The sequence below is a fragment of the Diceros bicornis genome, chromosome 3 (assembly GCF_020826845.1).
Source record: "Diceros bicornis minor isolate mBicDic1 chromosome 3, mDicBic1.mat.cur, whole genome shotgun sequence".
Lineage (NCBI taxonomy): Eukaryota > Metazoa > Chordata > Mammalia > Perissodactyla > Rhinocerotidae > Diceros > Diceros bicornis.
This window is the reverse complement of record NC_080742.1, coordinates 101,826,993-101,851,908: the sequence shown is the minus strand read 5'-3', so window position 1 is coordinate 101,851,908 and position 24,916 is coordinate 101,826,993. Positions and strand designations below refer to the sequence as shown.

The 24,916-nt window shown below is 43.2% G+C and overlaps 1 protein-coding gene across 2 annotated transcripts in view; it reads right to left on the bottom strand.

Annotated features, from left to right (window-relative positions):
• The window catches only part of DNAJB6 (DnaJ heat shock protein family (Hsp40) member B6), a 78,907-nt gene extending 56,119 nt beyond the window's left edge, over positions 1-22,788 (bottom strand). The window contains exon 1 of one of the 2 annotated variants that reach the window (XM_058534177.1): positions 22,770-22,788. The gene's annotated coding sequence lies outside the window, so the exon portion shown is untranslated. Of the gene's footprint in view, positions 1-22,477; positions 22,494-22,769 lie in introns of those variants that run through there. The other variant, XM_058534188.1, reaches the window with a different exon arrangement.
• Positions 22,789-24,916: the final 2,128 nt, after the last annotated feature.

Here is a 24,916-nt window from a genome sequence, read left to right as displayed (position 1 = left end):
CCCCAGTCTCCTGTACCTCCCACCACCCCAACCTCCAATGACTCAGCCTAACACACCATCAACATCACCACCTCTCAGCCTTCCAGTGTGCTCGCCATCTTCCTGGTTCTGGTAAGTGCAACTACCCTGTACAGACGTTATTTCTACTTTACATAGTCTGTGTATTTATCATATCATTCCCTCTTTTACTGTATGTTAGTGTTATTTTAGGTTTTATGTACTATTTCGTATGATCTGGTAGGTTATTTTTTGGGTTTGGGAACGCTCAAAAATTTTTCCCATATAAATTAGTGGTAACTGCTTCTTTGCTTTATGCCATTTCAGCCTACGGAAAGTTTCACAGGAATGCTCTACTTTCGGATAGCAGGGGAAACCTGTATTACATCATGACTCAGCATGTTTGTGTACAATGTCTGCCTGTGCAAGTCTTATAAAACGTTTAGAGAGAAACTATGCAAAAGGGTCAGGAAGAAGCATACAAAGAGGAAATTTACTTGTTACCAGTCCAGGGACCCAACGCGAGAAATAACTCAAAATATCAAAGGATGATCTAAAACAGAACCCTCTCCTACCACCTCAAAATACCTAGAAATGTTAGATACAACCGAACAAACTCATTTGAAGAGACAGCAGAGCTCCCAGGAAAGACGACGCTCAACTGCCAGAAACAACTGGAGAATTACACCAAGAGTGCTGATCATGAGATGAAGCCTTGGGGATGGAAGGGTCCTGTGTTTCCAGGATGGGACTTGCTTTTGAGGCAGAGGAAACTAGTGGCTGCAATGAAAATCCCCAAAAAGATTTTGGCTCCTCAAAGGGCTATAATTACAAGAAAGGGAGGCAAGAAAAACTGTTTCCACTGAACTACAAAGGAAAGGAAAAAGGGCACTCCTGAGGACTTGAAGCCCTAAGCCTCAGATACGCAGAATGGACTCTCATTACCTTTATTAATCTGCAACTCTCCAAGCCCTCCAAAACTATCAAATATCCCAGGATATTTGGGATATCCTCCTCTTGGGAGGAGGGATATCTTTGGGATATCTCACTTCACCAAGTGGAGGAGAAAGTATCTCTACCACCCAAATCACAAAGATTCCAGCAAAACATAAGCCCTGCTGAAAATGAGCTGACAATTAAATTCTAAATACAAGGAAAGCATCGGGATGAATAAGAGTTTGAACACCTCTAAGACTCTGATTGGGAACATATAATATTCATAAAATAATCGCAATAACGAATGGAAACCACGCTGGGGGTGGGAGTGGGGGACAATCTGCTGTTCTGGAAATGACGCAGAATGATTATATTATTATTATTAACATGACCAATGAAATTTAAAAGCAGATTAGATAGAGCTAAAGAGAGTTGGTGACGTGGAAGTGAGACCTGAGGAAATTACCCAGGAAAGTACCGAGACACGAAAATAGAATAAGAAGGTAAAATGTCAGCGTAAAGGTAACCAGGAGGTCAAGATCAACTAGGAAACAGGGGACACTGAAACTACTACTCTCCAGAACTGATGACACACAGAACAGCGTCAACTCTTTCTTTTCCAGCTCGACTGACGTATGATTTACAAAACTGTTTACATTTAAGGGGCATAACGTGATGTTTTGATATATGTATACACAGGGAATTGATTACTACAATCAAGTTAATTAACATACCCATCACCTCAAACAGATACTATTTCCTTTGAGTGGTGAGAACACTTAAGATCTACTCTCAGCAAATTTCAAGTATACGGTGCGTCATTATTAACTACAGTCACCATGCTGTATATTAGGTCTCTAGAACTTATCCTGTAACTGGAAATCTGTACTCTTTGACAGACATCTCCCCATTTCCCTCCACCCTCACCCCCGGGTAACCACTCTTCTACCCTCTGTTTCTGAGTTTGACTTTCTTAGATTCTACATGTAAGATCATGCAGTATCTGTCCTTCTGTGTCTGGCTTACTTCACTTAGCATAAGGCCCTCCACGTTCATCCATGTTGCTGCAGATGGCAGATTTCCTTCTTTTTTAAGGCTGAATAATAAAACATTCCATTCTACAGGGTCAATTCATTTTCAGTTCCTTTCATTATTTAGCAGGCATGCAGAGCTCCGGGCTATTATTTGGGAGGCAGAAGTAGAGCGCACACAATAAAACGTAACGATAAACACTAGGAGAAAACAAACATGAGGGCACTATGCTTGGTGAGCTGAGTCAGAGGTAGACAAAATACTGCAGGGTATCAGTTACATGTGGGATCTACAAAAGCCATACTCGTAGAAAGAGTAGAATGGTGGTCACCAGGCGCTGGGGAGACGCTGGTCAAACGGTACAGACTTGCAGTTAGATGACGAATACATTCTGGAGATCTAGTGTACAGCATGGTGATTATAGTCAACAATACTGTACTATATATACTTCAAAGTTGCTAAGAGACTAGATCTAAATGTTCTCACCACAAACAAGAAATGACAATTATGTGACATGATAGAGGTGTTAGCTAACATGGTGGTACTCATATTGCAGTATATTAATGTCTCAAATCAACACTGCAATGTATAAATGTCTCAAACCAATTATATCTCAATTTAAAAAAATAAAATTTAAAAAAGAAAGCAAAATGTAACCTTATCTGACGAGAAGGGAGCACAGGGATCTTTTATGAAAAAAGCATAATACAGGATGTAAAAACATTTTTTTAATTTAACAAAACACTTATAGCAGGCACAATTCTAAGTGTTCTGCAAACATTAATTCAACTCAAATATTTCAGTAAACACAACTGTAAATGACTTAAGATTAAAGATATTCTAAAACTGAACGTTTTGTTCTGTTTTTCCAGCTTTATTGACATACAACTGACATACAACATTGTGTAAGTTGAAGGTGTACATGATGCACCTTAATTTCATTACAATTGACTTTCCTAAAAAACTACATTGTTTCTAAGAGACAGAAAAATTCAAACTCATGGGCCAGGAAAGATGCACAAAGTAAACATAAGAAAGCTCCTGCAGCAACATGACCCTCAGGAAGAATATGCAGGAATATGAGCATTATCAGGAACAACGACTTCACAAGGATAAAATACGCAATTCTGAACCCAACGTTGTCTCAAAAACATCCAATCAAAAAACAGCGTCACACAGGGCCGGCCCCGTGGCTTAGCGGTTAAGTGTGCGCGCTCCGCTACTGGCGGCCCGGGTTCGGATCCTGGGCGCGCACCGACGCACCGCTTCTCTGGCCATGCTGAGGCCGCGTCCCACATACAGCAACTAGAAGGATGTGCAGCTATGACATACAACTATCTAATGGGGCTTTGGGGGGAAAAATAAATAAAATTATTAAAAAAAAAAAAAAACAGCGTCACACAAAATCGTCCCATTTGCAACAACATGCATGGACCTGGAGGGTATTATGTTAAGCAAAATAAGCCAGAAAGACAAACAGCTCATGATTTCACTCATATGTGGAAGATAAACCAACACACGGACAGATAGAACTGTTTGGTGGTTACCAGGGGCAAGGGGCACAAGGGGTGGAGGCATGCACTTATATGGTGACTGACAAACAATAATGTACAACAAAAATTTCACAGTAAAAAAAAAAAGTTAAAAAAAAAAAAAAAACCACAGCATCACAAGACAAAAAGGAAACATTCAGGATGCCAGGGCCTGAGAGTAATGGGGAGTTACTGCTTAATGGTTACAGAATTCCTATGTGGGAGGATAAAAAAAGTTCTGGGATGGATGGCGGCGATGGATACACAACAGTGTAAATGCACTTACTGACGTAGAATGTACACTTAAAATTGGTTACTGGGTACATTTTATGCTATGTAAACACGTTAAGTTACACTGAAAGTAATAAATAAAAACTTTTTAAAAGTTTGTATATACGTTAGACATGTTAAAAGTTTTATTTATATGTTAAGTTTTTATAAATAGAAACATTTTCTAAAAGAAATGTTTCAGAAACAATGGTACACCACCATCATATTAAGCAGATTGAAAGTTAAGTTTGTAAGATTCCAGCATATTTAACAAACTCAATGTCATGGACACAAAACGGGGCACTTCAGCTAAGAAATTAGAAAATTTACGTTCTTACCAAGCACATGCCCACATGATCAAGCATACTGAACATCTAAATTTTGGAACACTTACAAAAATAACGGAATGAAAATAGAAAACTATCATAAAACCACAAAGAAATATCTATAGAAAGAAGACTCTTGTTTTCAAGAAAGCCCTTGGGTCACAGAAATCATAAAGGAAATCAGAATATATTTAGATGTACATGAACTACATATCAATTTCACCAACTAGCCAAAGTTAACTTTAGAAAGGAATGTATAATCTCAAATACATTAATAAAAGCTCTAGATGTTAGAAGGTTAAGAACACAGAACAGACTACAACCAGATTTGCCATTTAGAATATCAAAACGTATTTTTCTCAAATATATTCCCAGAATTTTTTGTGTGTGTGAGTGTGTGTGTGTGAGGAAGATCAATCAGCCCTGAGCTAACATCTATGCTAATCCTCCTGGTTTTTTTGCTGAGGAAGACCGGCTCTGAGCTAACATATATTGCCAATCCTCCTCCCTTTTTTTCCCCCCCTTTTTCTCTCCAAAGCTCCAGTAGATTGTTGTATGTCACAGTTGCACATCCTTCTAGGTGCTGTATGTGGGACGCGGCCTCAGCATGGCCAGAGAAGCGGTGCGTCGGTGCACACCTGGATCCGAACCCGGGCCGCCAGTAGCGGAGCGCACACACTTAATCGCTAAGCCACGGGGCCAGCCCAGAATTTTTTTTTAAATTACAAATTAGAGGGAGAAAAACTATATGGTTACCGTTTTCTCGTAATTCTTCCAACTTAACATTAAAATCCAATTAGCTGTGATACATACATAACAAAACAAAGATAACAAAACATTAATTGGAGGATGTACCTGAGGGTACATGGTTATTCACTGTATAGTTTTTTCAGTTGTTTGAATATGTTCAACATAAAATATTAGGGAAATTGTTTCAAATGCAATCATTTACAAAATATGGGAGTGAGCACTCTATTACAAAGGTTTCCTCACTGGCAGCTAAAACATTCAAAGCACACTGGTTGGTCAGTGAGAGAGGCAAGTTCAGCCTGGAAATTACTACCCACAGAAGAGGTAGCTGATTCTCAAGATCAAGAAGCACAGTAATCTTCTAACTTCAGGACTAAAACCTGACTATCGACCACAACACAGCAAGAGCAGCCAGAAAGCCGCAGAAAAATCCACATCCCTTCAGCTCTACTTCAAAAGGCTACTAATGAACTATGCAAGGCTATTTTCACTTTTGAGCTCCAGCTGTGGCTTCATGGATCTGTGGGGGCACCTCAGCAGGGCCTAGCAGTGACAGAACACGGGGGAAATTATGCCAGTCCACTGTTAGCAACAGAACAAGAGGAGAAATCTCAGGATGAAGCTCCCACTTCCGAACAGTTGAACCATCATCTGAGCCATATGTGGCCAGAGGTCATCGGTGGGTCAGATGTCACTACTTAGACATCTTTACTACCAATTCAAAGCACATGTTCTCTTAAGTCCAAACGATTTGTCCCGTACTCACACTAATGTGCTTCTGTTTGTGCAAACGATGTGGCAGAAAGATCCTCAAGGCAGTCAGTTCAGACGTGGAAGATGGGCTGAAACTCAGGAGGCCATCCCTGCCAGGTGGTGAACGCCATGATTACTTAACCACCGAAAACATCCCCCTGGAAGATTTATCTAACCCACAAGGACAGTCACTGGGACTGGGACTGAGGGAGTATATCAGCATCATCCATTAACAGCACCTGTGTTACGAGGAGTACACAAATGTTGCCTGTTTTTCTTTCTTTCTAAATGAAGACCACCCCATGAAGAAAATTCAGACAATCAATGAGATCCACCATCTGGAGAAGAGACCAAAACGTCACTCTCTGCTGCCCCTTCTGCAAAAAACTGTTGATACTTACCACTTTCTCTACTCCCTCACCCAGTCCTGTCCTGCTCCCATCCACCACTTGAAACTTACTCTTTATCTAAGGCCTAGAGGAAAAGCCTCCCACATTAACAGCCAGTAGTCATTTTCAGGGCTCACGCTGACTCTCCAAAACCCTAAACACACTTGGGCTTTCGGGTCACATCAGTCTCCTGATTTGTCTTCCATCTGCCAGCTTGCCCCCCTCAACTAGCCCTGTCAATAAATGATGGGAAAGCTAGGGGCTCCAAGCCCTCTTCTCATCCTACACTGTTCTCCTCTCCTCCTGTTATTTAAAGACCATTTGGTTAGCAATGATGCCGCAATTTTAAAGCTCTAATCCTAGGTCTCTCTTTGGCACTTCAGACACAAATAGACAGATGGCTGCGTGACATAGCCACTTGGACATCTCACAGACATCCCAAATAGAACATGACCAAATTTAACTCGATTCTCCCCACTCCCACACCTGGTCTTTCTCTAGTAAATTCTACCTTGAGCTCTCAAGCTGCTTGATTGGAAACGTCCACCCTCACCAACATCACTACATGCCCACATACACGCAACGAATTAATCCAGTTTTGCCTGGTCTATCTGCGAAATATCTCAAACCCATTCACTTTTCCCATCTTCAACAGCACCAGCATCTCCTACCCTGAAATGCTGCAGGATTCTCCTAATTTAATCATGCCCTCCCTTCTCACAGCCAAGGTGGGCTTGTAAGTATGCAGAAGCTATCACAACATACAATATGGTATCCAGCACTGCACAAAACCAGCTATAAGGTACACCGTTAGCTCCACTGGGGATTAGATAGAATGAAAATTTACTGTACCAGCTAACGCTAGGTTTGGGGCAGGAAAGGTGCAAGATGTGCCTAGGACATGCTGTCAAGGAAGAAAGTAAAGAAGCTAGCAAAAAATTATAGGCCTGGTCAAGAAAAACAAGGAACGACTGTGGAACTGTACCAGCACAGGGATGACTGAGAATACATGACAACTAAATGCCACCTGGGCTCCTGGACTGGTGTCTGGAGCAGTAAAAGGACATTAGTGGAAAACTGGTGGAATGCGAATAAAGTCTGTAGTTAAGAGCACTGTACCAATGTTAATTTCTTAAAATTGATAAATGTAACCTGGTTACATAAAATGCCTATACAACCAAGTGATGCTGTGAATGTAGGACTCAAATGCTATAGGACATTCTTTATATGCCAACACTACCTTTTTAGTTTTTAAGTTTTTAACAAGTGCCAATAAGACTAACAAATTTTAATTTAAATTCAAAAATTGCTCGGTAAAGACAATAAAATGAAAATACCCTAAGGTCTAGAAATGGAGACCCAAATAAGGTATTGAGGACCTTGGACATCTCCTAGGAAATCTGAAAAGCTGGCAAAAGTGTTAACGTCACAACCACCACCACGTAGTGTTAGCCAAAGATTGATTCATTTCTCATTGCTTCAGAATAATTAGGGATAAAAGAAACAATATAAAACTTCACAAAATCCACAAAAGGTTAACTGTACTCAAATTATTTATGATTAACTCCACAGCTTTACACAAAATAAAAGGCCACCTATACATTTCTATCAGGAATTTTCCTATAAAACTATTTCTAAATATTAACAGCATGTTTTTAAAAACTGATAAATTTGTACATTAAATGTCCAACTGATTGTATAGTATTAGATGATAAAAGCAGCCTGAAAATTTAGAAATACTACCCACTTCCAAAACAATTTTAAATAAACTGCTGCTCAACCAGGACATGCACAAGGAGGTATAAATAAGCGTTATTTTATACACACAGACTACTTCCCTAGTCACAGACCAACTAAGCTGAATCTTTAACAATTTTTCTAAAGCATCAAAGATAGCCATTTATTTTCAAAAAACCGCCATCTGTAGCGATAACACATTTTAAATAGCCTTCACCTACATCCTAAGAATGGCCAACTCGCATTGCTTCCCAGCTCAAACTGCAGGAGTAAGCCTGCGGGCATGGGTAAGAACTAGCTCTTCAGTTCTCACCTAGGACCTAACACCACCAATGCCCACTCAGAGAGCTCCTCAGGAGACAGTCTCTTGACCTACATTCCTCTCCTCATCTCACACGCTCAACCAACGTGACAGGGGACAGATGATACCAGCACACAGGCGCCCGCAGGGACTGAGAGGCCCACTCGAGTTGCCTTCCCTTCTGAACCATACCCGGATCAAGGGAGCGACATGGCTCCCTACTCACTGCCTCCCACTATCAGCAGGCACTGTCAGGAAGAAGCGGCTTCTCTTCTGCACCCAGAAGCCAGTGCATCTTCCCCTCAGCATGCTGAAAACTATGCAGGAATCAAGAAGCGATTTCCATGACAGAACAAGACATGAAAGAGCAGACGGGTAAACGAAAAGCACAGGTGCCAACGAGGACTTCAGGCAGGCGGGAAATGCACTTGGAAAACACCTAAAATGCACTGTCCAACACGGTATCGGCTAGCCAAACGCAGCCATTTAAATCCGGAGTCATAAAATTAAATATACTTTAAAACTCAGTATATCTCAGTCACACTAGCCACACTCAAGTGCTCAACAGCCACGTGTGGCTACTGACCTGCATACTGGAAAGCACAGGTAGAGCAGAGAGTTCTCCAAGAGAAATCAATTCAGGCTTACAAGGAACTTTGCATGAAGACTGGGAAGATATTTTCTGATTACATGATTATCTTTTCTAACAGCAATTATGAAACTTCTCTAATTTTCCACTAACAGGTCCTACTGTACGTTAAGGAAGCTATAAGAAACCAATACTTTATATTCTTTCAACTAAGAAAAAAATGTTTCTTAGGACAACTAGTTTGTTAATCTATGCAGTTTCCAACAAAGTAGTTCTAATCAAGTAAAAAAATTTAACTCAGCCTCTTTAGTAAAGCCACTAACTAGCCTAATTCCCCTCCTTAACCAAAAACACCTCCTCCAATAAATGTAATGACCTTTGACCTTAGGACTTTTAGAAAGCATGTCACATACAGATAAGTGATATCTAAACTCATCTTGAGTACCACATCAGAAGAAAAATTAAAGAGTACACCGTGCCAATACATATATGCATATTTATAAATTATATATCTGAACTATTATGTACATCAAAAGTAAAATTATAAATGATGAAATTAAGAATATTTGTATGTGCTTGACAATCACTGTTGTTTCATACTGCAATCAGCTAATATCTCAAGGTACACTAATCAGGAGAGCGCACAGGAGGATCGGGAACACACTCTCCACAGCTGACACAGAGGTGGTAGTTAAGTGTGAATGTCAGCTCTCTCATGCAGTCGCTGCCTAGTCTTTTGCCCCCTTGACCAGCTTACTAGTATCAGTCTAATAGTTAAGGTGAGATAATCTGGAAATGCTCTCACATCAAAAGGCACATACACTACAACTCTGCAAAACACTCAAGTTGGGATCACAGCTACAACCCCAGCAACCTGCAGGACTCTCTTCCTTGGGCAGAGCTCGTGTCAACAGTTAAGCTGAAGGTATCAGAATCAATCCGTAAAGTCTAACTTTTACAAACATACAAATTTCATACTTAAAATGGCAAACTCAACAGAAGCATTTACTTTCCCTCCTCCTGAAACATCCATAAAAAGATTTTCCTCAAAAATACAAAAACAGACTTCTGGTTTCTAATCCCGCACGTCAGGAGCTACAACATCACCACTCAGTCCTAACAAGCAGCAAGCTTAGCAAACTGAAAACTCAACAACTTTTCTTAGATCTACCACGGAAGTGAGGTCTGCCCCCCAAAACCGGAGAGATACACGGGCGGATACAGACAGTCACAACTTGCCAGAGCAAAAGAATCCCCCCAGAGCCAATGCAGGGATAGGGACTGAACTGTCCCTGACGAACTGCTGGCAGCTCGGAGTGGACACTGTGTGAGTTTACCTCCAGGAGCTCCATCAGGGCCCCACAGTAAATATTCGAGAAAAACGCCCTTGTGCCTCAGACAAGCGGAGGAGAAAAGGAGCCATTTAGAAATAGCAGAACATTTTGTTTTTTTTAACAAGGTCTGCCCTCAGGGGAAACTTTTACCAGAGCCTAACTTGCTGGGGCTTTATCAGAGCCTAAACTACCTGGCGGGCAGGGAAATACCCAATTTCAGTCCCCTCCAGCCATCCTATCCCACCAAGGAGAGAGGAAGGGCGCTGGGCAGCACTAGTGAAGTTCACAGTTCAGAGGCACAGGCTCCCCAAAAGACTGAGACCTACTCCTGGGACTATAGAAACCTTCCCCTCCCCACACCTCATCTCACCTCCACATTACTAAAGGCCTTTTTACAGCACTTCCTTTTACCCAGTACATCATGTCCACCTTTCACCAAAAAATTACAAGGCATACTAAAACGCAAAAAGCAGTTTGAAGAGATTGAGCAAGCATCAGAACCAGTGAGATATGGCAGGAAGAGTGGAATTATCAAACCAAGAATTTTTTAAAACTCTGATTAATATGCTAAGAGCTTTAATGGAAAAAGCAGATGCATAATGTAAGCAAAGAGATGGATATTCTAAGAATCAAAAAGAAATGCTAGCGATCAAAAACACTAACGGACAAGAGAAATGTCTTTGATGAGCTTATTAGTAGACTGGACGTGGCTGAGGAATCTAATGACAATAGAAACTTCAAAACTGAACAACCGAAAAAAAGACTGAAAACAAAATATCCAAGAACTGCAGGCCAACTACAGAAGACGTAATATACACGTAATGGAAATATCAGAAGGGATAGAAGCAACACTCTGAAGCATAAATGAACTTTAAAGCAATTAGAAGCAATAATGACTGAGAATTTCCCCAAATTAATGTCAGACACCAAACCACACATCCAGGAAGATCAGAAAACATCAAGCAGGATAAACGCCAAACAAACTACACCTAGGCATGTGATATTCAAACTTCAGAAAAATAAAGACAAAAAAATCTTGAAAGAAGCCAGACGAAAAAACACCTTACCTATAGGGAAGGCAAGATAAGAATTCCATCCATGCAAGTAAGAGTGGAGTAAAATATTTTTAGTGTTGAGAGAAGGGAGGAAAAAAAAAAGAGAAACACCAACCTAGAACTCTGCATCCTGCAAAATTATCCTTCAAAAGTGAAGAAAAGACTTTCTGTGGCAAACAAAAATTGGGAAATTTTTTTGCCAGGAAATCTGCCTTGCAAGAAATGTTAAAAGTTCTTCAGAGAGAAGGAAAATGATATAGGTGAGAAACAGATCTACATAGAGTATCAGAGAAAGAATAAGTGGATGTAAAATAAAACCTTTTTATTTTTCTTATTCCTAATTGATCTGATAACAATTCGGTCAAATAATAGCAACAACACATTTGATTGTATAAGCTTACATGAATACATATGTTTACGTGTAAGTGAAATGAATGACAACGATACAAGGGCAAGGAGAAAGAATTACGAATACCTGTTATTATTGTTATAAGGTCCTTACTTGCACTACCCATGAAGCTGTATAGTGTTATGTGAATGTGTACTTGGATTAGCTGTAAATGTACACTGCCAACTCCAGGGCGACCTTTAAAAAGGTACAAATAAAAAGTGTAACATGCTAGCAAAGGAGAGGAAAATGGAATCATAAAATATGTTCATTCAAAATTAAAACCACAAAAGGCAGAAAAAGTGTGGAAGACAAAAAACAGCAACAAAGAACAAGGACAACAAATAGTAACGGTAACAAACATGGTAAATAACTAAATCAATAATCACTTTAAACATCAAAGGTCTTAAATAAACCACTTCAAAACTTACATAACAGAATTTCTCCTGTGCTACAGGCTGATACACCCAACTGAGGATCGGGTGCCTCTCAAGCACTTCAGACTATACTCGCTCTTCCTTCTATACAGACATACCTCATTTTATTTCTTTTTTCGCTTGAGGAAGACTATCCCTGAGCTAACATCTGTGCCAATCTTCCTCTATTTTGTATAGGGGACACCACCACAGCTTGGTTTGATGAATCGGTGTGTAGGTCTGTGCCCAGGATCCAAACCTTCGAACCCTGGGCCACCAAAGCAGAATGCGCGAACTTAACCACTATGCCACCAGGCCAGCCCCATGCATACCTCATTTTATTGCACTTCACTTGATGTGCTTTTTACAAGACCCTCCACCAACAAAAGGACCACCACGTGCTAACAGCTCAGATGATGGTTAGCATTTTTTAACAATAAAGTATCTTCTAATTAAGGTAGGTACATCGGGTTTTTTTTTAATTTTTATTTATTTATTTTTTCCCCCAAAGCCCCAGTAGATAGTTGTATGTCATAGCTGCACATCCTTCTAGTTGCTGTATGTGGGACGCAGCCTCAGCATGGCCAGAGAAGCGGTGCGTCGGTGCGCGCCCAGGATCCGAACCCGGGCCGCCAGCAGCGGAGTGCGCGCACTTAACCACTAAGCCACGGGGCCGGCCCACATTGGGTTTTTTTAAAACATAATGCTACTGCACGCTGAACAGACCATAGCGTAAACATAACTTTTATATGCACTGGGAAACCAGATAAGCCGTGTGACCCGCTTAACGGCAGCGGTCTGCCTGTACTCTGCATTTCCATGAACTTGACCCCACTCACCCAGCTAATCAAATCAGAAACCTAGGAGTTTCTAAGATTTACCCTTTTTCCCTCAACCTCCATAACCCATCACCAATTAATCACCAGTTACCCACTGTACCCTGGTTTAGACCCTCACCATCTGTCAGCTACACCACTGCAAAAACAAGTGCCACAACACCCACATGGCAGGCCTGTGCTCTAGCCAAACCCTTCAAGGATTCCTACCATTTGTTTTACCAATCTCTGGCCTGATTTGTACTTCCATGCATATTACCTTTACTTTTTTTAACATTGTGTGTGCGCGTGTGTGTGAGAGAAGAAGTTGTCCCTGAGCTAACATCTGTTGCCAATCTTCCTCTTTTTGCTTGAGGAAGCTGCCACAGCATGGTTTGATGAGCGATGTGTAGGTCCACACCGGGATCTGAACCTGCAAACCCCAGGCCACCAAAGCAGAGCACGCAAACTTAACTACTATGCCACCGGGTCAGCTCCTTAACATTTTTAAAAATTAATTTGTTAATGGGCACGTTGTAATATCCATAAAAATCAAAAGTTAGAAATGCTAGCTATTTTTTCTGCAACAATATGTAACTATTAAAATGAAACAGATTTCATTAGTGTACTACCAAAAACCATCACATGCCACCTGACAGGGAAAACTCAAGACTCTTCTGCACAGCATCCAAGGCCTGTCACCCTGTCTGACTTCCTATCCTCCCTGATGCCATCCTCCCTGCAAACCAGACTCCACCATCTGCTGACTCCAGACAATGCCACTTGTCTGCACTCTGGCCTGCCCTCGCACCTCCCAGGTGCATTCTTCACCCTATCTCAACTCCAGGTTACCTCCTCTTTCCTGAGGACACACCTCTGTGTACTTTCTTCACACTGGGATTGCATCTTATACATGCCTCCCTTATAATATTCACCAGGTTATCACACCCATCACACATTACACTGTGGGTTTTTTAATGCTTTTTACATCGTAAGCTCCTTGAGGGCAGGACACGTGCCATTTTATCTTTAGAGCTCAGTAATGTAGCCCCTGGCAAGTAATGAGGCTTACTGAATTAGTGCGCACACAGAAGAAAGCTTTTAACTATAGAACGTCAGGAAGATACTCAAGTTCCCTCATATTCCAATGGATGAGTAAGCCAAAGGCCCATGTATCCATCAATACGCACGTTTAAATGTATGTTGTCATCAGTAATATAAATACTGATGCAAAAGAGTTTATCATCACTAATTAAATCTTTCAAAAAGGTTTCACTTTTTGGAAGGTTTTAGGAAATTAATGAATATTCTGATTGGCTGGTACTTTCTGTTTTCCATCACCTTAGTCTTTTTAACTCTTTTTTTGGCCAACAATTCTCCATCAGGACTTCTAAGAAAGCTATAACTACCCACTGGCCTGTTGGTCAGTTCTTTGGTCACTATTTGAATCGTACTTTTAAAATCATTCATTCCATGTTCTGCGTTCAGCCAAATGACACTACATGGGACTTGAAAGCATCTACTGCCCATGGGAATAAAACCAACCACAGAAAGTCACAGAACTGGAGCCATTTAAATTACTCTCTTTTTCTTTTTTTTTCTTTCGGTATAGCATGCAAAGTTGAATTTGCCAAATAAAAAATACATGTGGAATAAAAAAATACAAGCATATGATAATTATGTGACATGATAAAGGTGTCAGCTATACTACCATAGTAATCATATTGCAATATATAAATGTATAAAACCAACATGTGGTACACCTCAAACTTTCACTATTACATGTCAATTATATCTCAATAAAAAAAATTTTTTTAATTCAGGACAGATTAAGTTATCAAAATAAAAAATATATATCTACAAGGACAAAACAATGTCAGGAGACAAAAGCAACAGAACTGTCATCTGAAAAGTAGTTACTAGGCCCGTATACCCAACTTAGACCATAGAAGTCCTTAAATAGCTTAGGAACTGGAAGGGCACTTTCAGAAAAAAATACTATTTACAGGCCATACTTTCCCCTTTTAAAATGAGAAGTGTCCCATGTGGTGGAGGGCATTGTGAATACATGAATATCCTGACACAGCTAATATTTGAGCCCTGACTCTGTCCAGCACTAGTCTGAGCACTAGGTGGACACTGCTGCTGGCCCTGTTTCTCCTTCGGGAAACCTGAGGCCCAGAGGCTGAGTGTGGTCTAGGGTTACACACTGCAGTGGGGAGCAAGGTCAGACCCAGGCGCTCCAGCGTGAGCTGCCCTCTTTCTCACTGCTGGAAGCAACTCTCTATCGTAAGTTGTAGAAATTTCTGCATCAAAAGATGTATGTCTTTAAAAAAAATGACATTGCCTAACTGCCTGCCACAGAGGCTGTACCAATTTACATTCTGACTACTATTATCAGCCTTACGTTTTCCAGCCCTAAGAAACAATTACTAATTTGTCTGATATTTTCAACCCTTAAATGAAGCCTGATCTGTCTTGTGCTTATGAAGTTAAGCATCTTTTCATGTTCAAGAGCTATCTGTAAGTGCTTCCTGTGAACAGCTCATCTACATCCTTTGCCCATTTTGCACCTAACTGTTGGCCTTTCTTAATTTTTTTGACCAAATCTTACAAAAGCTTTATTGAGATCACTAGAAGCCAAGCCTTGACTATGCCTTCTACTATTCACTTTCAACACGGGGATGCCCAATGGGCATCATACACTGCTGGGCTGGAAAAAAGCGCTAAGTCAATACAGTGCTTCTACTGACATGATTATGATTGAGTGCAACTCAGACTGTGAAATGAGTCAGGGCAAGGGCAGAGCAGGCACCAGGAACTGTGAGGATAAGTGCTGTTGGCACGGGTGCTCGGAGAAAGGAGGAGCACATACAAACAGAAAACTACAAAGATGGCAGTCTACAGAGAGAGACTGTCACTTTATATGCACGAAAAAAAGGAAACTTGTCTAAATGAGGATTCCCAGGCCCATTCCAAAAGATGCTATTTCACCCAGTAGTATCTTAGCCTGGGAATGTGCATTTTAAACCAGCACCTCACGTGATTCATACAAACATTCATCTACAATGTGACCCCCAGCTGCTGGTCCACTTAACAGGATCAATTTTGACTAACCAAACCAAATTAGCAAAATATTAAAATGTTACTATATACCCTATATATGCCAGACATTATATACTCTAATCTAGTCTTCCCCTGTGGTCTAGTGGTTAAGATTCAGCGCTCTAACCACAGCAGCCTGGGGTTCGCTTCCCAGTCAGGGAATCACATCACCTGTCAGTTATCACACTGTGGCAGCTGCGTGTTGCTGTGATGCTGAATGCTATGCCACCAGTATTTCAAATACCAGCAAGGTCACCGTGGTGGACAGGTTTCAGCAGAGCTTCCAAACTAGAAAGACTAGGAAGAAGGACCTGGCCACCCACTTGTGAAAAATTTGGCCATGAAAACCCTATAATTAGCAGTGGAGCATTGTCTGATATAGCGCCAGAAGGGGAGAGGACGGTGTAAAAAGACAGGGCAGAGGTCGGTAGGAGTTGGAATCAACTTCATGGCACTAACAACAAAAAGTATGCCCCTCAAAGAGAAGCCTGTACTCATCACACTATACCCAAATGAACACAGACGAGTTCCTCTCTGGAAAGATGAATTCTCACTTCATTAAAACTACATTTAGGCAGTCCTTCCAATGCAGAAATGAGCCCTGTGGTCAAAAGCTTTGGTTCATCTGAGGAGATATGCTGCTGAAGTAAAGAGAAGTTTCTGTCCTCACAATACAACCGGCCACTAAGTGTGAAAGGCCTTCTCTTTTCCCAGTCTGTAGATCAGTAACAATCTCCCATTTCTAACTCCTAAGGGTCCAACCATACCCATCCAAGACACCTACTTTCTCCAAACAGATCTTACAAATAAGAAAAATGAGCTGGGATGTATACACACACAGTACCCAAGATGCTCCTTCAGGGTGAGAGCTGCTAGTTCAAAAACCCGTTTCTCTACTGTTTCTTGCACTTTAACCAGTGTACCATTACATCAACATCCCAAAACAGAAGTTCTGATTCCCAAAGTTAATCAGTTAGCATATCTTCTGCACAATTACTCTACAAATGGGCCGGCCCCGTGGCTTAGCGGTTAAGTGTGCACGCTCCGCTGCTGGCGGCCCGAGTTCAGATCCTGGGCGCGCACCGACACACCACACATGGCCGGAGAGGCCATGCTGAGGCCGCGTCCCACATACAGCAACTAGAAGGATGTGCAGCTATGACATACAACTATCTACTGGGGCTTTGGGGGGAAAATAAATAAATAAATAAAATCTTTAAAAAAAAAAACAATTACTCTACAAGTGAATTAAACCGTTATTATTTGCATTTACAAGTTTTATTACTAGAGAGTTCTTGAAGGTAGAATTCTGGGTAAAATAAAACGAGGTCATTCTTGCTAAGTCTCTCAGATTTTCCTTTTACTATCAAGAGAAAAAAGGTGTATAGATTTCCCAACAAAACTGCCTTAATTCTATTCCTGTATATCAAGGGAAAAGTACTGGAAAGGCACCCTACAGGTTCCCAAACCTCTTGGCAACCTTCACTCACTTTACTCACTTTAGACTTTCTCTGACCAATCTACACCTCATGTTTCTCTGAACAGAGAGATTACTGAATTTCTCTAAGAATACAGCCCCTTGAATCAAATACATACCCCATATCAACTGCATGCAAACCAGTAGGCAGTAGATGAAATATGCAGCCACAAAGATAACATTCTTCTCCAAAACAAAGATGTAAATGTAACAAAATATCCAGGGACACCACTAAAGCAGTACAAATTTAACTACTCCCCCCCAAAAAAAGAAAGCTGCAGACAGAAATGATCCCTGTGGGATAAGGCCAAAAGGGGAAAACAGCCTGAGGGTTGGTCTCATGGAAAAGGCGGGACCAGAATCATCTCTCTCAAGATTCTGTTCATCCGCAGGGTGCGATGTGACTTCAGAGCCACTATTTCTCCTCCCACATATTCTCCTCCGTGAAACTGCATCTACTAGCAGTTTTGACTACAAATAACTCATCAAAGTTTCACTTATTTGAGGTGCTCCATGAGTTAGCTCTAAAAAGCCAAGTTTTATGTACAGCTCAATTGGCCCCTTTCAGTTACAAAGTTCAGATTTTAATAATTTTCTAAAGGAAAATTTCTTAGTCATTACACATGCCTTGTGTTCTTAACAAAATTCAGAGAATATATGTGCCCAACATGATTGTTCCAATATTATTACTCTTCGAGGCCTCCACAGATTATCCCTGAGTCAGGTTCAAACTCGGTGTGTGGACTTAGATACCTCTAGATTCTGTGACCTTCTGCTACTCTATATCCCAAATCTTGGCCAGCCACACAAGTAAGATGTTACTGGATATCAGTGACCATCTTTCCACCCATGAGACCTTTCTCAAACATCTGTCTACCATCTAAAAAAACTTGCTCTGCTTGGACAAAAAAAAATGCTCCTTTGTTTCTTTCCAATCCATGGAACTCAACACTGAAAATGGAGCTGAAGGGGGAAAAAACCTTCTTTCTGCCAGAAAGCCTGTCATTATTATCCACCCATAGACTGCTTCTCATTATACATTGTTTTAAGTAACATAATTCGAGGTCATATGTCCACTAAAGACATTCCCTACCTTTAGCTTAAAAAAAAAAATCAGCAAATCAAAATTCTCATTAATTCTACTAACCTAGAAAAGGGGTAATTTTAAATAAAACGGTTTTGTTTTTTTTTTAATTTTCCCCCAGAGCCCCAGTAGATAGTTGTATGTCATAGCTGCCCATCCTTCCAGTTGCTGTATGTGGGACACGGCCCCAGCATGGCCAGAGAAGCGGTGCGTCGGTGCGCACCCGGGATCCGAACCCGGGCCGCCAGCAGCGGAGGGTGCGCACTTAACCGCTAAGCCACGGGGCCGGCCCCAAAACGGTTTTTTAAATGTTTAATTCCTGTTGTGGCAAGAGACTAATTTAGTTCAATACTATATGCTTAATGGAATGGAACCAGGCAAGAAGTTTAAGAAGAAATAAGTGATAAATCTGGGGAAGCATCCAACATGTCATTTCGTTATGTGATAAACTCCCAGAATAAATACATGGGTCGGGAAGAAAAAAACATAGACGTGAACCATCACTCCTTATCACAGATCATCTACTTATACATTTTGTTCTTACCCGATATGCTCTAAAGTATTCCTGAAACAAAGGAAGTTATTTCCTCTATAATTCAAGACCCGAGATCATTCTTTCAACTGGCAATCATCACCTATTAGATACAGACATGACTAACTTCCTTTCATTAAAATAAAATAGAACACATGGCAAGTACTCAGTCTCAGATACCTGTGAACTAAAACTTTATGCTATATATTACCTTTCTAACTGTCTAAACTCTGGATCCCACTATTAATTGTAGAAGAGTAATCAGAACAGACAAAACAGGAAGGATCCTATTCAACCAATCTTTTCTGAGCAATCTGGGTCAGGGACAATGCCACAGGCACAAAGGAACACAGAAGATTTCACTCTTCCCTGCAGGAATGCACCCCAGGGTGCACACACAAACACAAAGCAAACTCGAAATGCCTTTGGTGCTAAAAGGCAGGATGAGAACGTTGAAGAGCACAAAATCACATGCTGCCTGAGGAAATCACCCTTCCAAAGACAACTGATGCTTGCCACGGAGCTTAGGAATCCTAAAGTACCTGGAGTATTTAGATACAAATAGTTCTATTGTCCCACAGCCATAAGCAACAGTTACTGTTTTTTATTTAGAACAGCCAGAAAGTCCTTACAAACTTTGGATACCGTAACAATTTTAAGAGAAAACCAAGCCATGCCTAAATAAGATACAGCTTTTGAAATAAGATACGAAGGATATAAGACAGAACCTTCCCTGCTTTGATATATACTGCAATCCTTAGAAATTTAACTACTTTTATTTTTTCAGAAATTAATTTTCCCCACCTTAAATATAAAGTTTTTAAATTTTACTTCTTTCTTGGAATATTAAAAGAAAAAGGGCCAATCGTGACAGAGTTTGAAAAAACACCTTATAATAAATATATAATAAACCATCAGTCTTCCTAGCTGACTTATCCAGTGAGTCATTTTCTCCAATTACGCTTTAAAATTGTCTTTAGATTCCTATATTATCATTTCTATCACTATTCTGATTTTTATCAACTTGGCTTTTCTTCTCATTTACCTCCCTTTTTCCGAGTTTGAAGTTCTCTCAAATTCTATCCACCAAAGAGAAGCCACGCATTTGTGCCCCATCCCATCCCAATTCACTAGGAAGCCTGCAGTTACCAACCTTTCACAGCTAGGTGGTGTCCTGCACAAATTTAAACCAAACCAGATTTTTTTTTTTTTTTGTGAGGAAGATCAGCCCTGAGCTAACATCCATGCCAATCCTCCTCTTTTTGCTGAGGAAGACTGGCCCTGGGCTAACATCCATGCCCATCTTCCTCCACTTTATGTGGGACGCCACCACAGCATGGCCTGACAAGCGGTGCGTCGTGCGCGTCCAGGATGCGAACTAGCGAAGCGGACCGAGCAGCGGACCGAGCACACTTAACCGCTTGCGCCACAGGGCCGGCCCCCCAAACCAGATTTTTAACACACAACACCATCCGAAATTCTAGAATCATTTCCAAGAAACTGAAAACACACAAAAGAAAAAAAGGTTTTTAAAAATCTTGTTAAGGGCCGGCCCGTGGCTCAGCCGTTAAGTGCGCGCGCTCCGCTACTGGCAGCCCGGGTTCGGATCCGGGGCGCGCACCGACGCACCGCTTCTCTGGCCATGCTGAGGCCTCGTCCCACGTACAGCAACTAGAAGAATGTGCAACTATGACATACAACTATCTACTGGGGCTTTGGGGAGAAAAAGGAGGAGAATTGGCAATAGATGTTAGCTCAGAGCCGGTCTTCCTCAGCAAAAAGAGGAGGATTAGCATGGATGTTAGCTCAGGGCTGATCTTCCTCACCAAAAAAAAAAAAAAAAAACTTGTTAAAATATCAACTTACAGATATAAAGGCTGACTATATTCACGTACTCCTTACCAAGAGACATCAGAAGCCACGTGTAGCCACCCTTCAGCATTAACCAACAACGCAGCTGACCTTCACCACGCAGTCATGCCCACTGCACCCCAGTGGAAGGTAACGGGAAACACCACTAAGGTGACACAGTCAAGATTACACTGCAATTCTGAAGAGCTGAATTAAAAATAATTCACCAAGTTTTAAAGTGCCCTCTTTAAAAATGAAAAAATACACATAAACTTATCCCACCCCAAACTGGTTTTTGAGTTTGCTAGGTTGAAACCTGTCGATGGTGGCCATGAGTACACAGTTGTATTTGTTTGAAACTGTCCAAAATAGAGTTAATAGTTCTACTCTTGCTTCTACCCTTAAAAATAACGGGTTTGCTTAAAAAGGAAAACTACTGTATGCCACCCGGTCGCAGATATCATACTAGAATTCTCTAGCCGTCATTTAGTCTTCAGAGTATTAATCAAACAGTACTCCCCATCCAGCCCTCCAGATAAGCCTGTCCTGCAGCAAGAAATACCTCCCAAATCTTCCACTTTCAAATCCAGAAGAAAACAAATGTAAACACTGATATTTTGAAGAGGACGCTGAACTCATCTCAAATTCTTTAAAGGGTCTTAAATCCCCAACTTTCTCATCTTCTACAGCACCACACTAAGCACACTTAGGCATGTTTCAAAAGTCAGCTTCTCAACCCCTTTTGTTCTCCTCCCACTTCCCGTCAAGTCATCCACACCCACAAACTACGACACCCAGCCAATTTACTCCCCAAATTCATATTCTGCATAATCCAAAAAGTCCCACAGCTCCTTGGATAACGTGCACAAACAGCACTCACCTTTTTATTACAAATACAAAAGTCCTAACCCCATGGGAGCTGAAGTCTCTTACTGGAAACAAGAAAAGTCTGGATTAAACCTTCCCCGAAAGAACCTGGGGGCGGGGGGGACTGGGGAAGAGGCGGAGAGAAGACATAATTCCTTCAGATATCACTAAACCATTTTTGTTATGTGTAATTATTAAAAAGAATGACTAAACCTGAAGAATCAGCAAACAAGTCCAAATGGTAAGAGTTTCTCTTTCCTTTTTAACTTTCCTACTAAATCAATTAGTTGCCTTAAAAGATTCTAGCCATAATATCTTACTACGAATCCACAACTGAACTAAAAACGTTGAAAAATACCAGGAGCGCCGCTCAGCCCACTCTTCCTAGGGAGCCCCCGGGGGGCCGTCTCCACAGCGGGCACTTCCGTTCCGCAGCTCACGGGAGCAGGGCAGCACCGAAGTTCACGTCCCTGACCACAACCCGTCCCACCTGGGAAAACCTTTTTCCAGACGACACAAGGTTTGCAAAGTACGCTTCTTGCGTCCATTCTTTCCTTACTCGGGCAAAAGCTGATATAAACTTGACTTACATAAACCGCGTTACACGCTGAACTAAAACGAAGCAAACTGGCTTAAGTAGCGAGTTGAAAATCAGGCATTTTGCTAATCAACAAACTTCCGACAACTCAGCGGGGAGCTCTGGCAACCCGGCCCCACGCCCGCGTCCCCGTCTCCGTGTGGGGACGCCGCCTCCCCCGGCTCCTTCCTTCTGTAAACCCACCTCGCGCTGGCTTCAGGGTCAACTACGCGGGGCCTTCGAGAAAAAGCAAGCCTCTCCCGCTGCGGGCCTGCGCTGCCGAGCGAGACGGGCCGGCCTCGGCCCCGGGCGGACAGGGCAGGAGAGGCCCCCAGACCGCCGCCCGCACGGCCCCACCCCCAACCGCCGGCGCGGGGACGCGGCAAGTCTGGACCCCGGTCCCGAACCCCACCCCTGGCCCTCGGCATCGACCCTACACCCGTGCCCGGCCGCGACCCCGGCCTGACCCCCACGCCGATCCCCGGCCCCACCCCAGGCCCCGATCCCACCCCAGGCCCGCGGCCCGCGACCTCCGGCCTCCGCCTCCGGCCTGACCCCCACCCGACCCCCGGCCGGCGCGGCCCGGCGACCGCACGCGTTGCCAAGCCCGGGTCAGGTCCGCGGCCCGCCCCCTGCCCCGCGCGGGCGGCCCTCACCGAGGACGCGGGGCCGGCGGCGGGACGGCGCGGCGGGAAGGGGCCCGGTCTCCCTCGGCTCCGGCACGACGGCGCTGCTGACGGTGACGGCGGCACCTCGCGCTTTCCTTTCTCTCCTTTCTCCAACAACAAACAGGAAGTGCGTCACGCGGCGACATCCACTTCCGCCCCGTCCTGACGCCGCGCATGCGCCTCGCGCGCCCCGCCCCGCCTTCCCGAAGCTTCGGGCTGTTGGGCCGACGCGCGTGCCGACGCGGCTGGTTCCGTGGGAACTGTGCCCGCTGTGCACCCGGACGTGCCCCACGGGGAGGCGGGACTCGGGCGGGTAGGGGCGCGGTCCCGGGCTCACCCGAGGTCCGGGTGCCGCCTCCGTCCCCGGCTTCTCCGTCACCGAGGCCCCGACGACGGAACGCCGGAGCGTCAGGCAGTGCTGGTCGGATCGGAACCCGAGACCGGTTTTGGGGTTCGCGCGCTGTGGCCTCGTGCTGAGGGGTCCTGGCCCGCCGGGATCTCAGTGCTGACCCCGGGCGCCGTTGTCCCCGGGTGGTGGCCCCGCACGTGTCCCTGCGGGTCTGTCCTCTCCCCTCCCGGGTCCTGAGAATGAAGGTGCCCGCACACGCTGAGCGCCCCCGCCCCGGTGCTGTCCCCGGGCGCCGTTGTCCCCGGGTGGTGGCCCCGCACGTGTCCCTGCGGGTCTGTCCTCTCCCCTCCCGGGTCCTGAGAATGAAGGTGCCCGCGCACGCTGAGCGCCCCCGCCCCGGTGCTGTCCCCGGGTGGTGGCCCCGCACGTGTCCCTGCGGGTCTGTCCTCTCCCCTCCCGGGTCCTGAGAATGAAGGTGCCCGCGCACGCTGAGCGCCTCCGCCGTGGTGCTGTCCCCGGGCGCCCTCTCAGCCCTCCACCAAGGCCTCAGTTCTTGCTCCTCAGCCCTTGGGAGACTTGGGTAGAAGGAGGACACGTGTTAAACGCTGCTGCTGTATGGTAGCGGATTCATAACCTTCATTGTGGGCGTCTGGAAGGCTTAATAGCCATGGTTCTAGTTTTTCCTACTTCAGAACAAAGGATGGCTTTATATTGTGTATGTGCATTTCTTGTGTTTCTTAAACCCTCATTGTATTACTTAACAGCTTGTAGTTTTTAGCAGATGACCAATTAGCAACAGAAAAAAATAATTTTTTTAATCTGAGTCAATTCTCTCTTCTTTTTTGTAGTAGGTTATGTAAATGCCTGGTCAAAAGGAAGGAATAACACCATATTTGGTTTTACTATGGACATCTCATGATAAAACCTAAAATAATCTCAGCAGAGACTGGAATTTCCTTCAGGTGTATGCGAGTTTGGCGCTGTCACGTGTAACGGCATCTGCCAGCAGGTCGATGGGGTTTTATTTCCCTTCCAGTGTTGACAGTACTATCATGTGACTTTTCACATTTAAATAAGTCCCTACAGCAAGTGTGAGCTAATCTCAAAATGCCGACAGCGCAGAGACATGAATTTTAAATAGTAAGTGGTAGGCTAGCCACAAATAACTTTTTCTTTCTCCCTCCAAAAAAAAAAAAAAATTTATTACAGCATCTGTCAATGCAGTGAGCTGTATCATGAGAAAAACCAGCTAGTAGAAAACAAGGCGCCAGCCCTGATGGAATCCACGCGGTATTCTGGGAGAACAGGAATAAACACCCTGAAAGTTAGTTGAAGTGGCAATATTCAAGGAGCTCTTTGTGGAAGAACAGAAGATCTTTCAAGGGCCGGTGCGATGGCTTAGCGGTTAAGTGCACGCGCTCCGCTTCTGGCGGCCCCAGGTTCGGATCCCGGGCACGCACCAACACACCGCTTCTCAGGCCGTGCTGAGGCCGCGTCCCACATGCAGCAACTGGAGGGATGTGCAGCTATGACTTACAACTATCTGCTGGGGCTTTGGGGGAAAAAAATAAATAAATAAAATCTTTAAAAAAAAAAAAAAAAAGAAGATCTTTCAAGATAAGATTAAGGATTTATTCCAAAGTTAATGTTAGCCCAGATGGTGGTGGTGCTACTGGAAACTGTAGTTCAGAGGATGATCACTTCAAAATGGAACAGCAAGGATTTAAATTGGGGTGAAAGGCGTTTGCAGAGAATTAAAGAGGCAATGTGCCAGAGCACAAAGTCA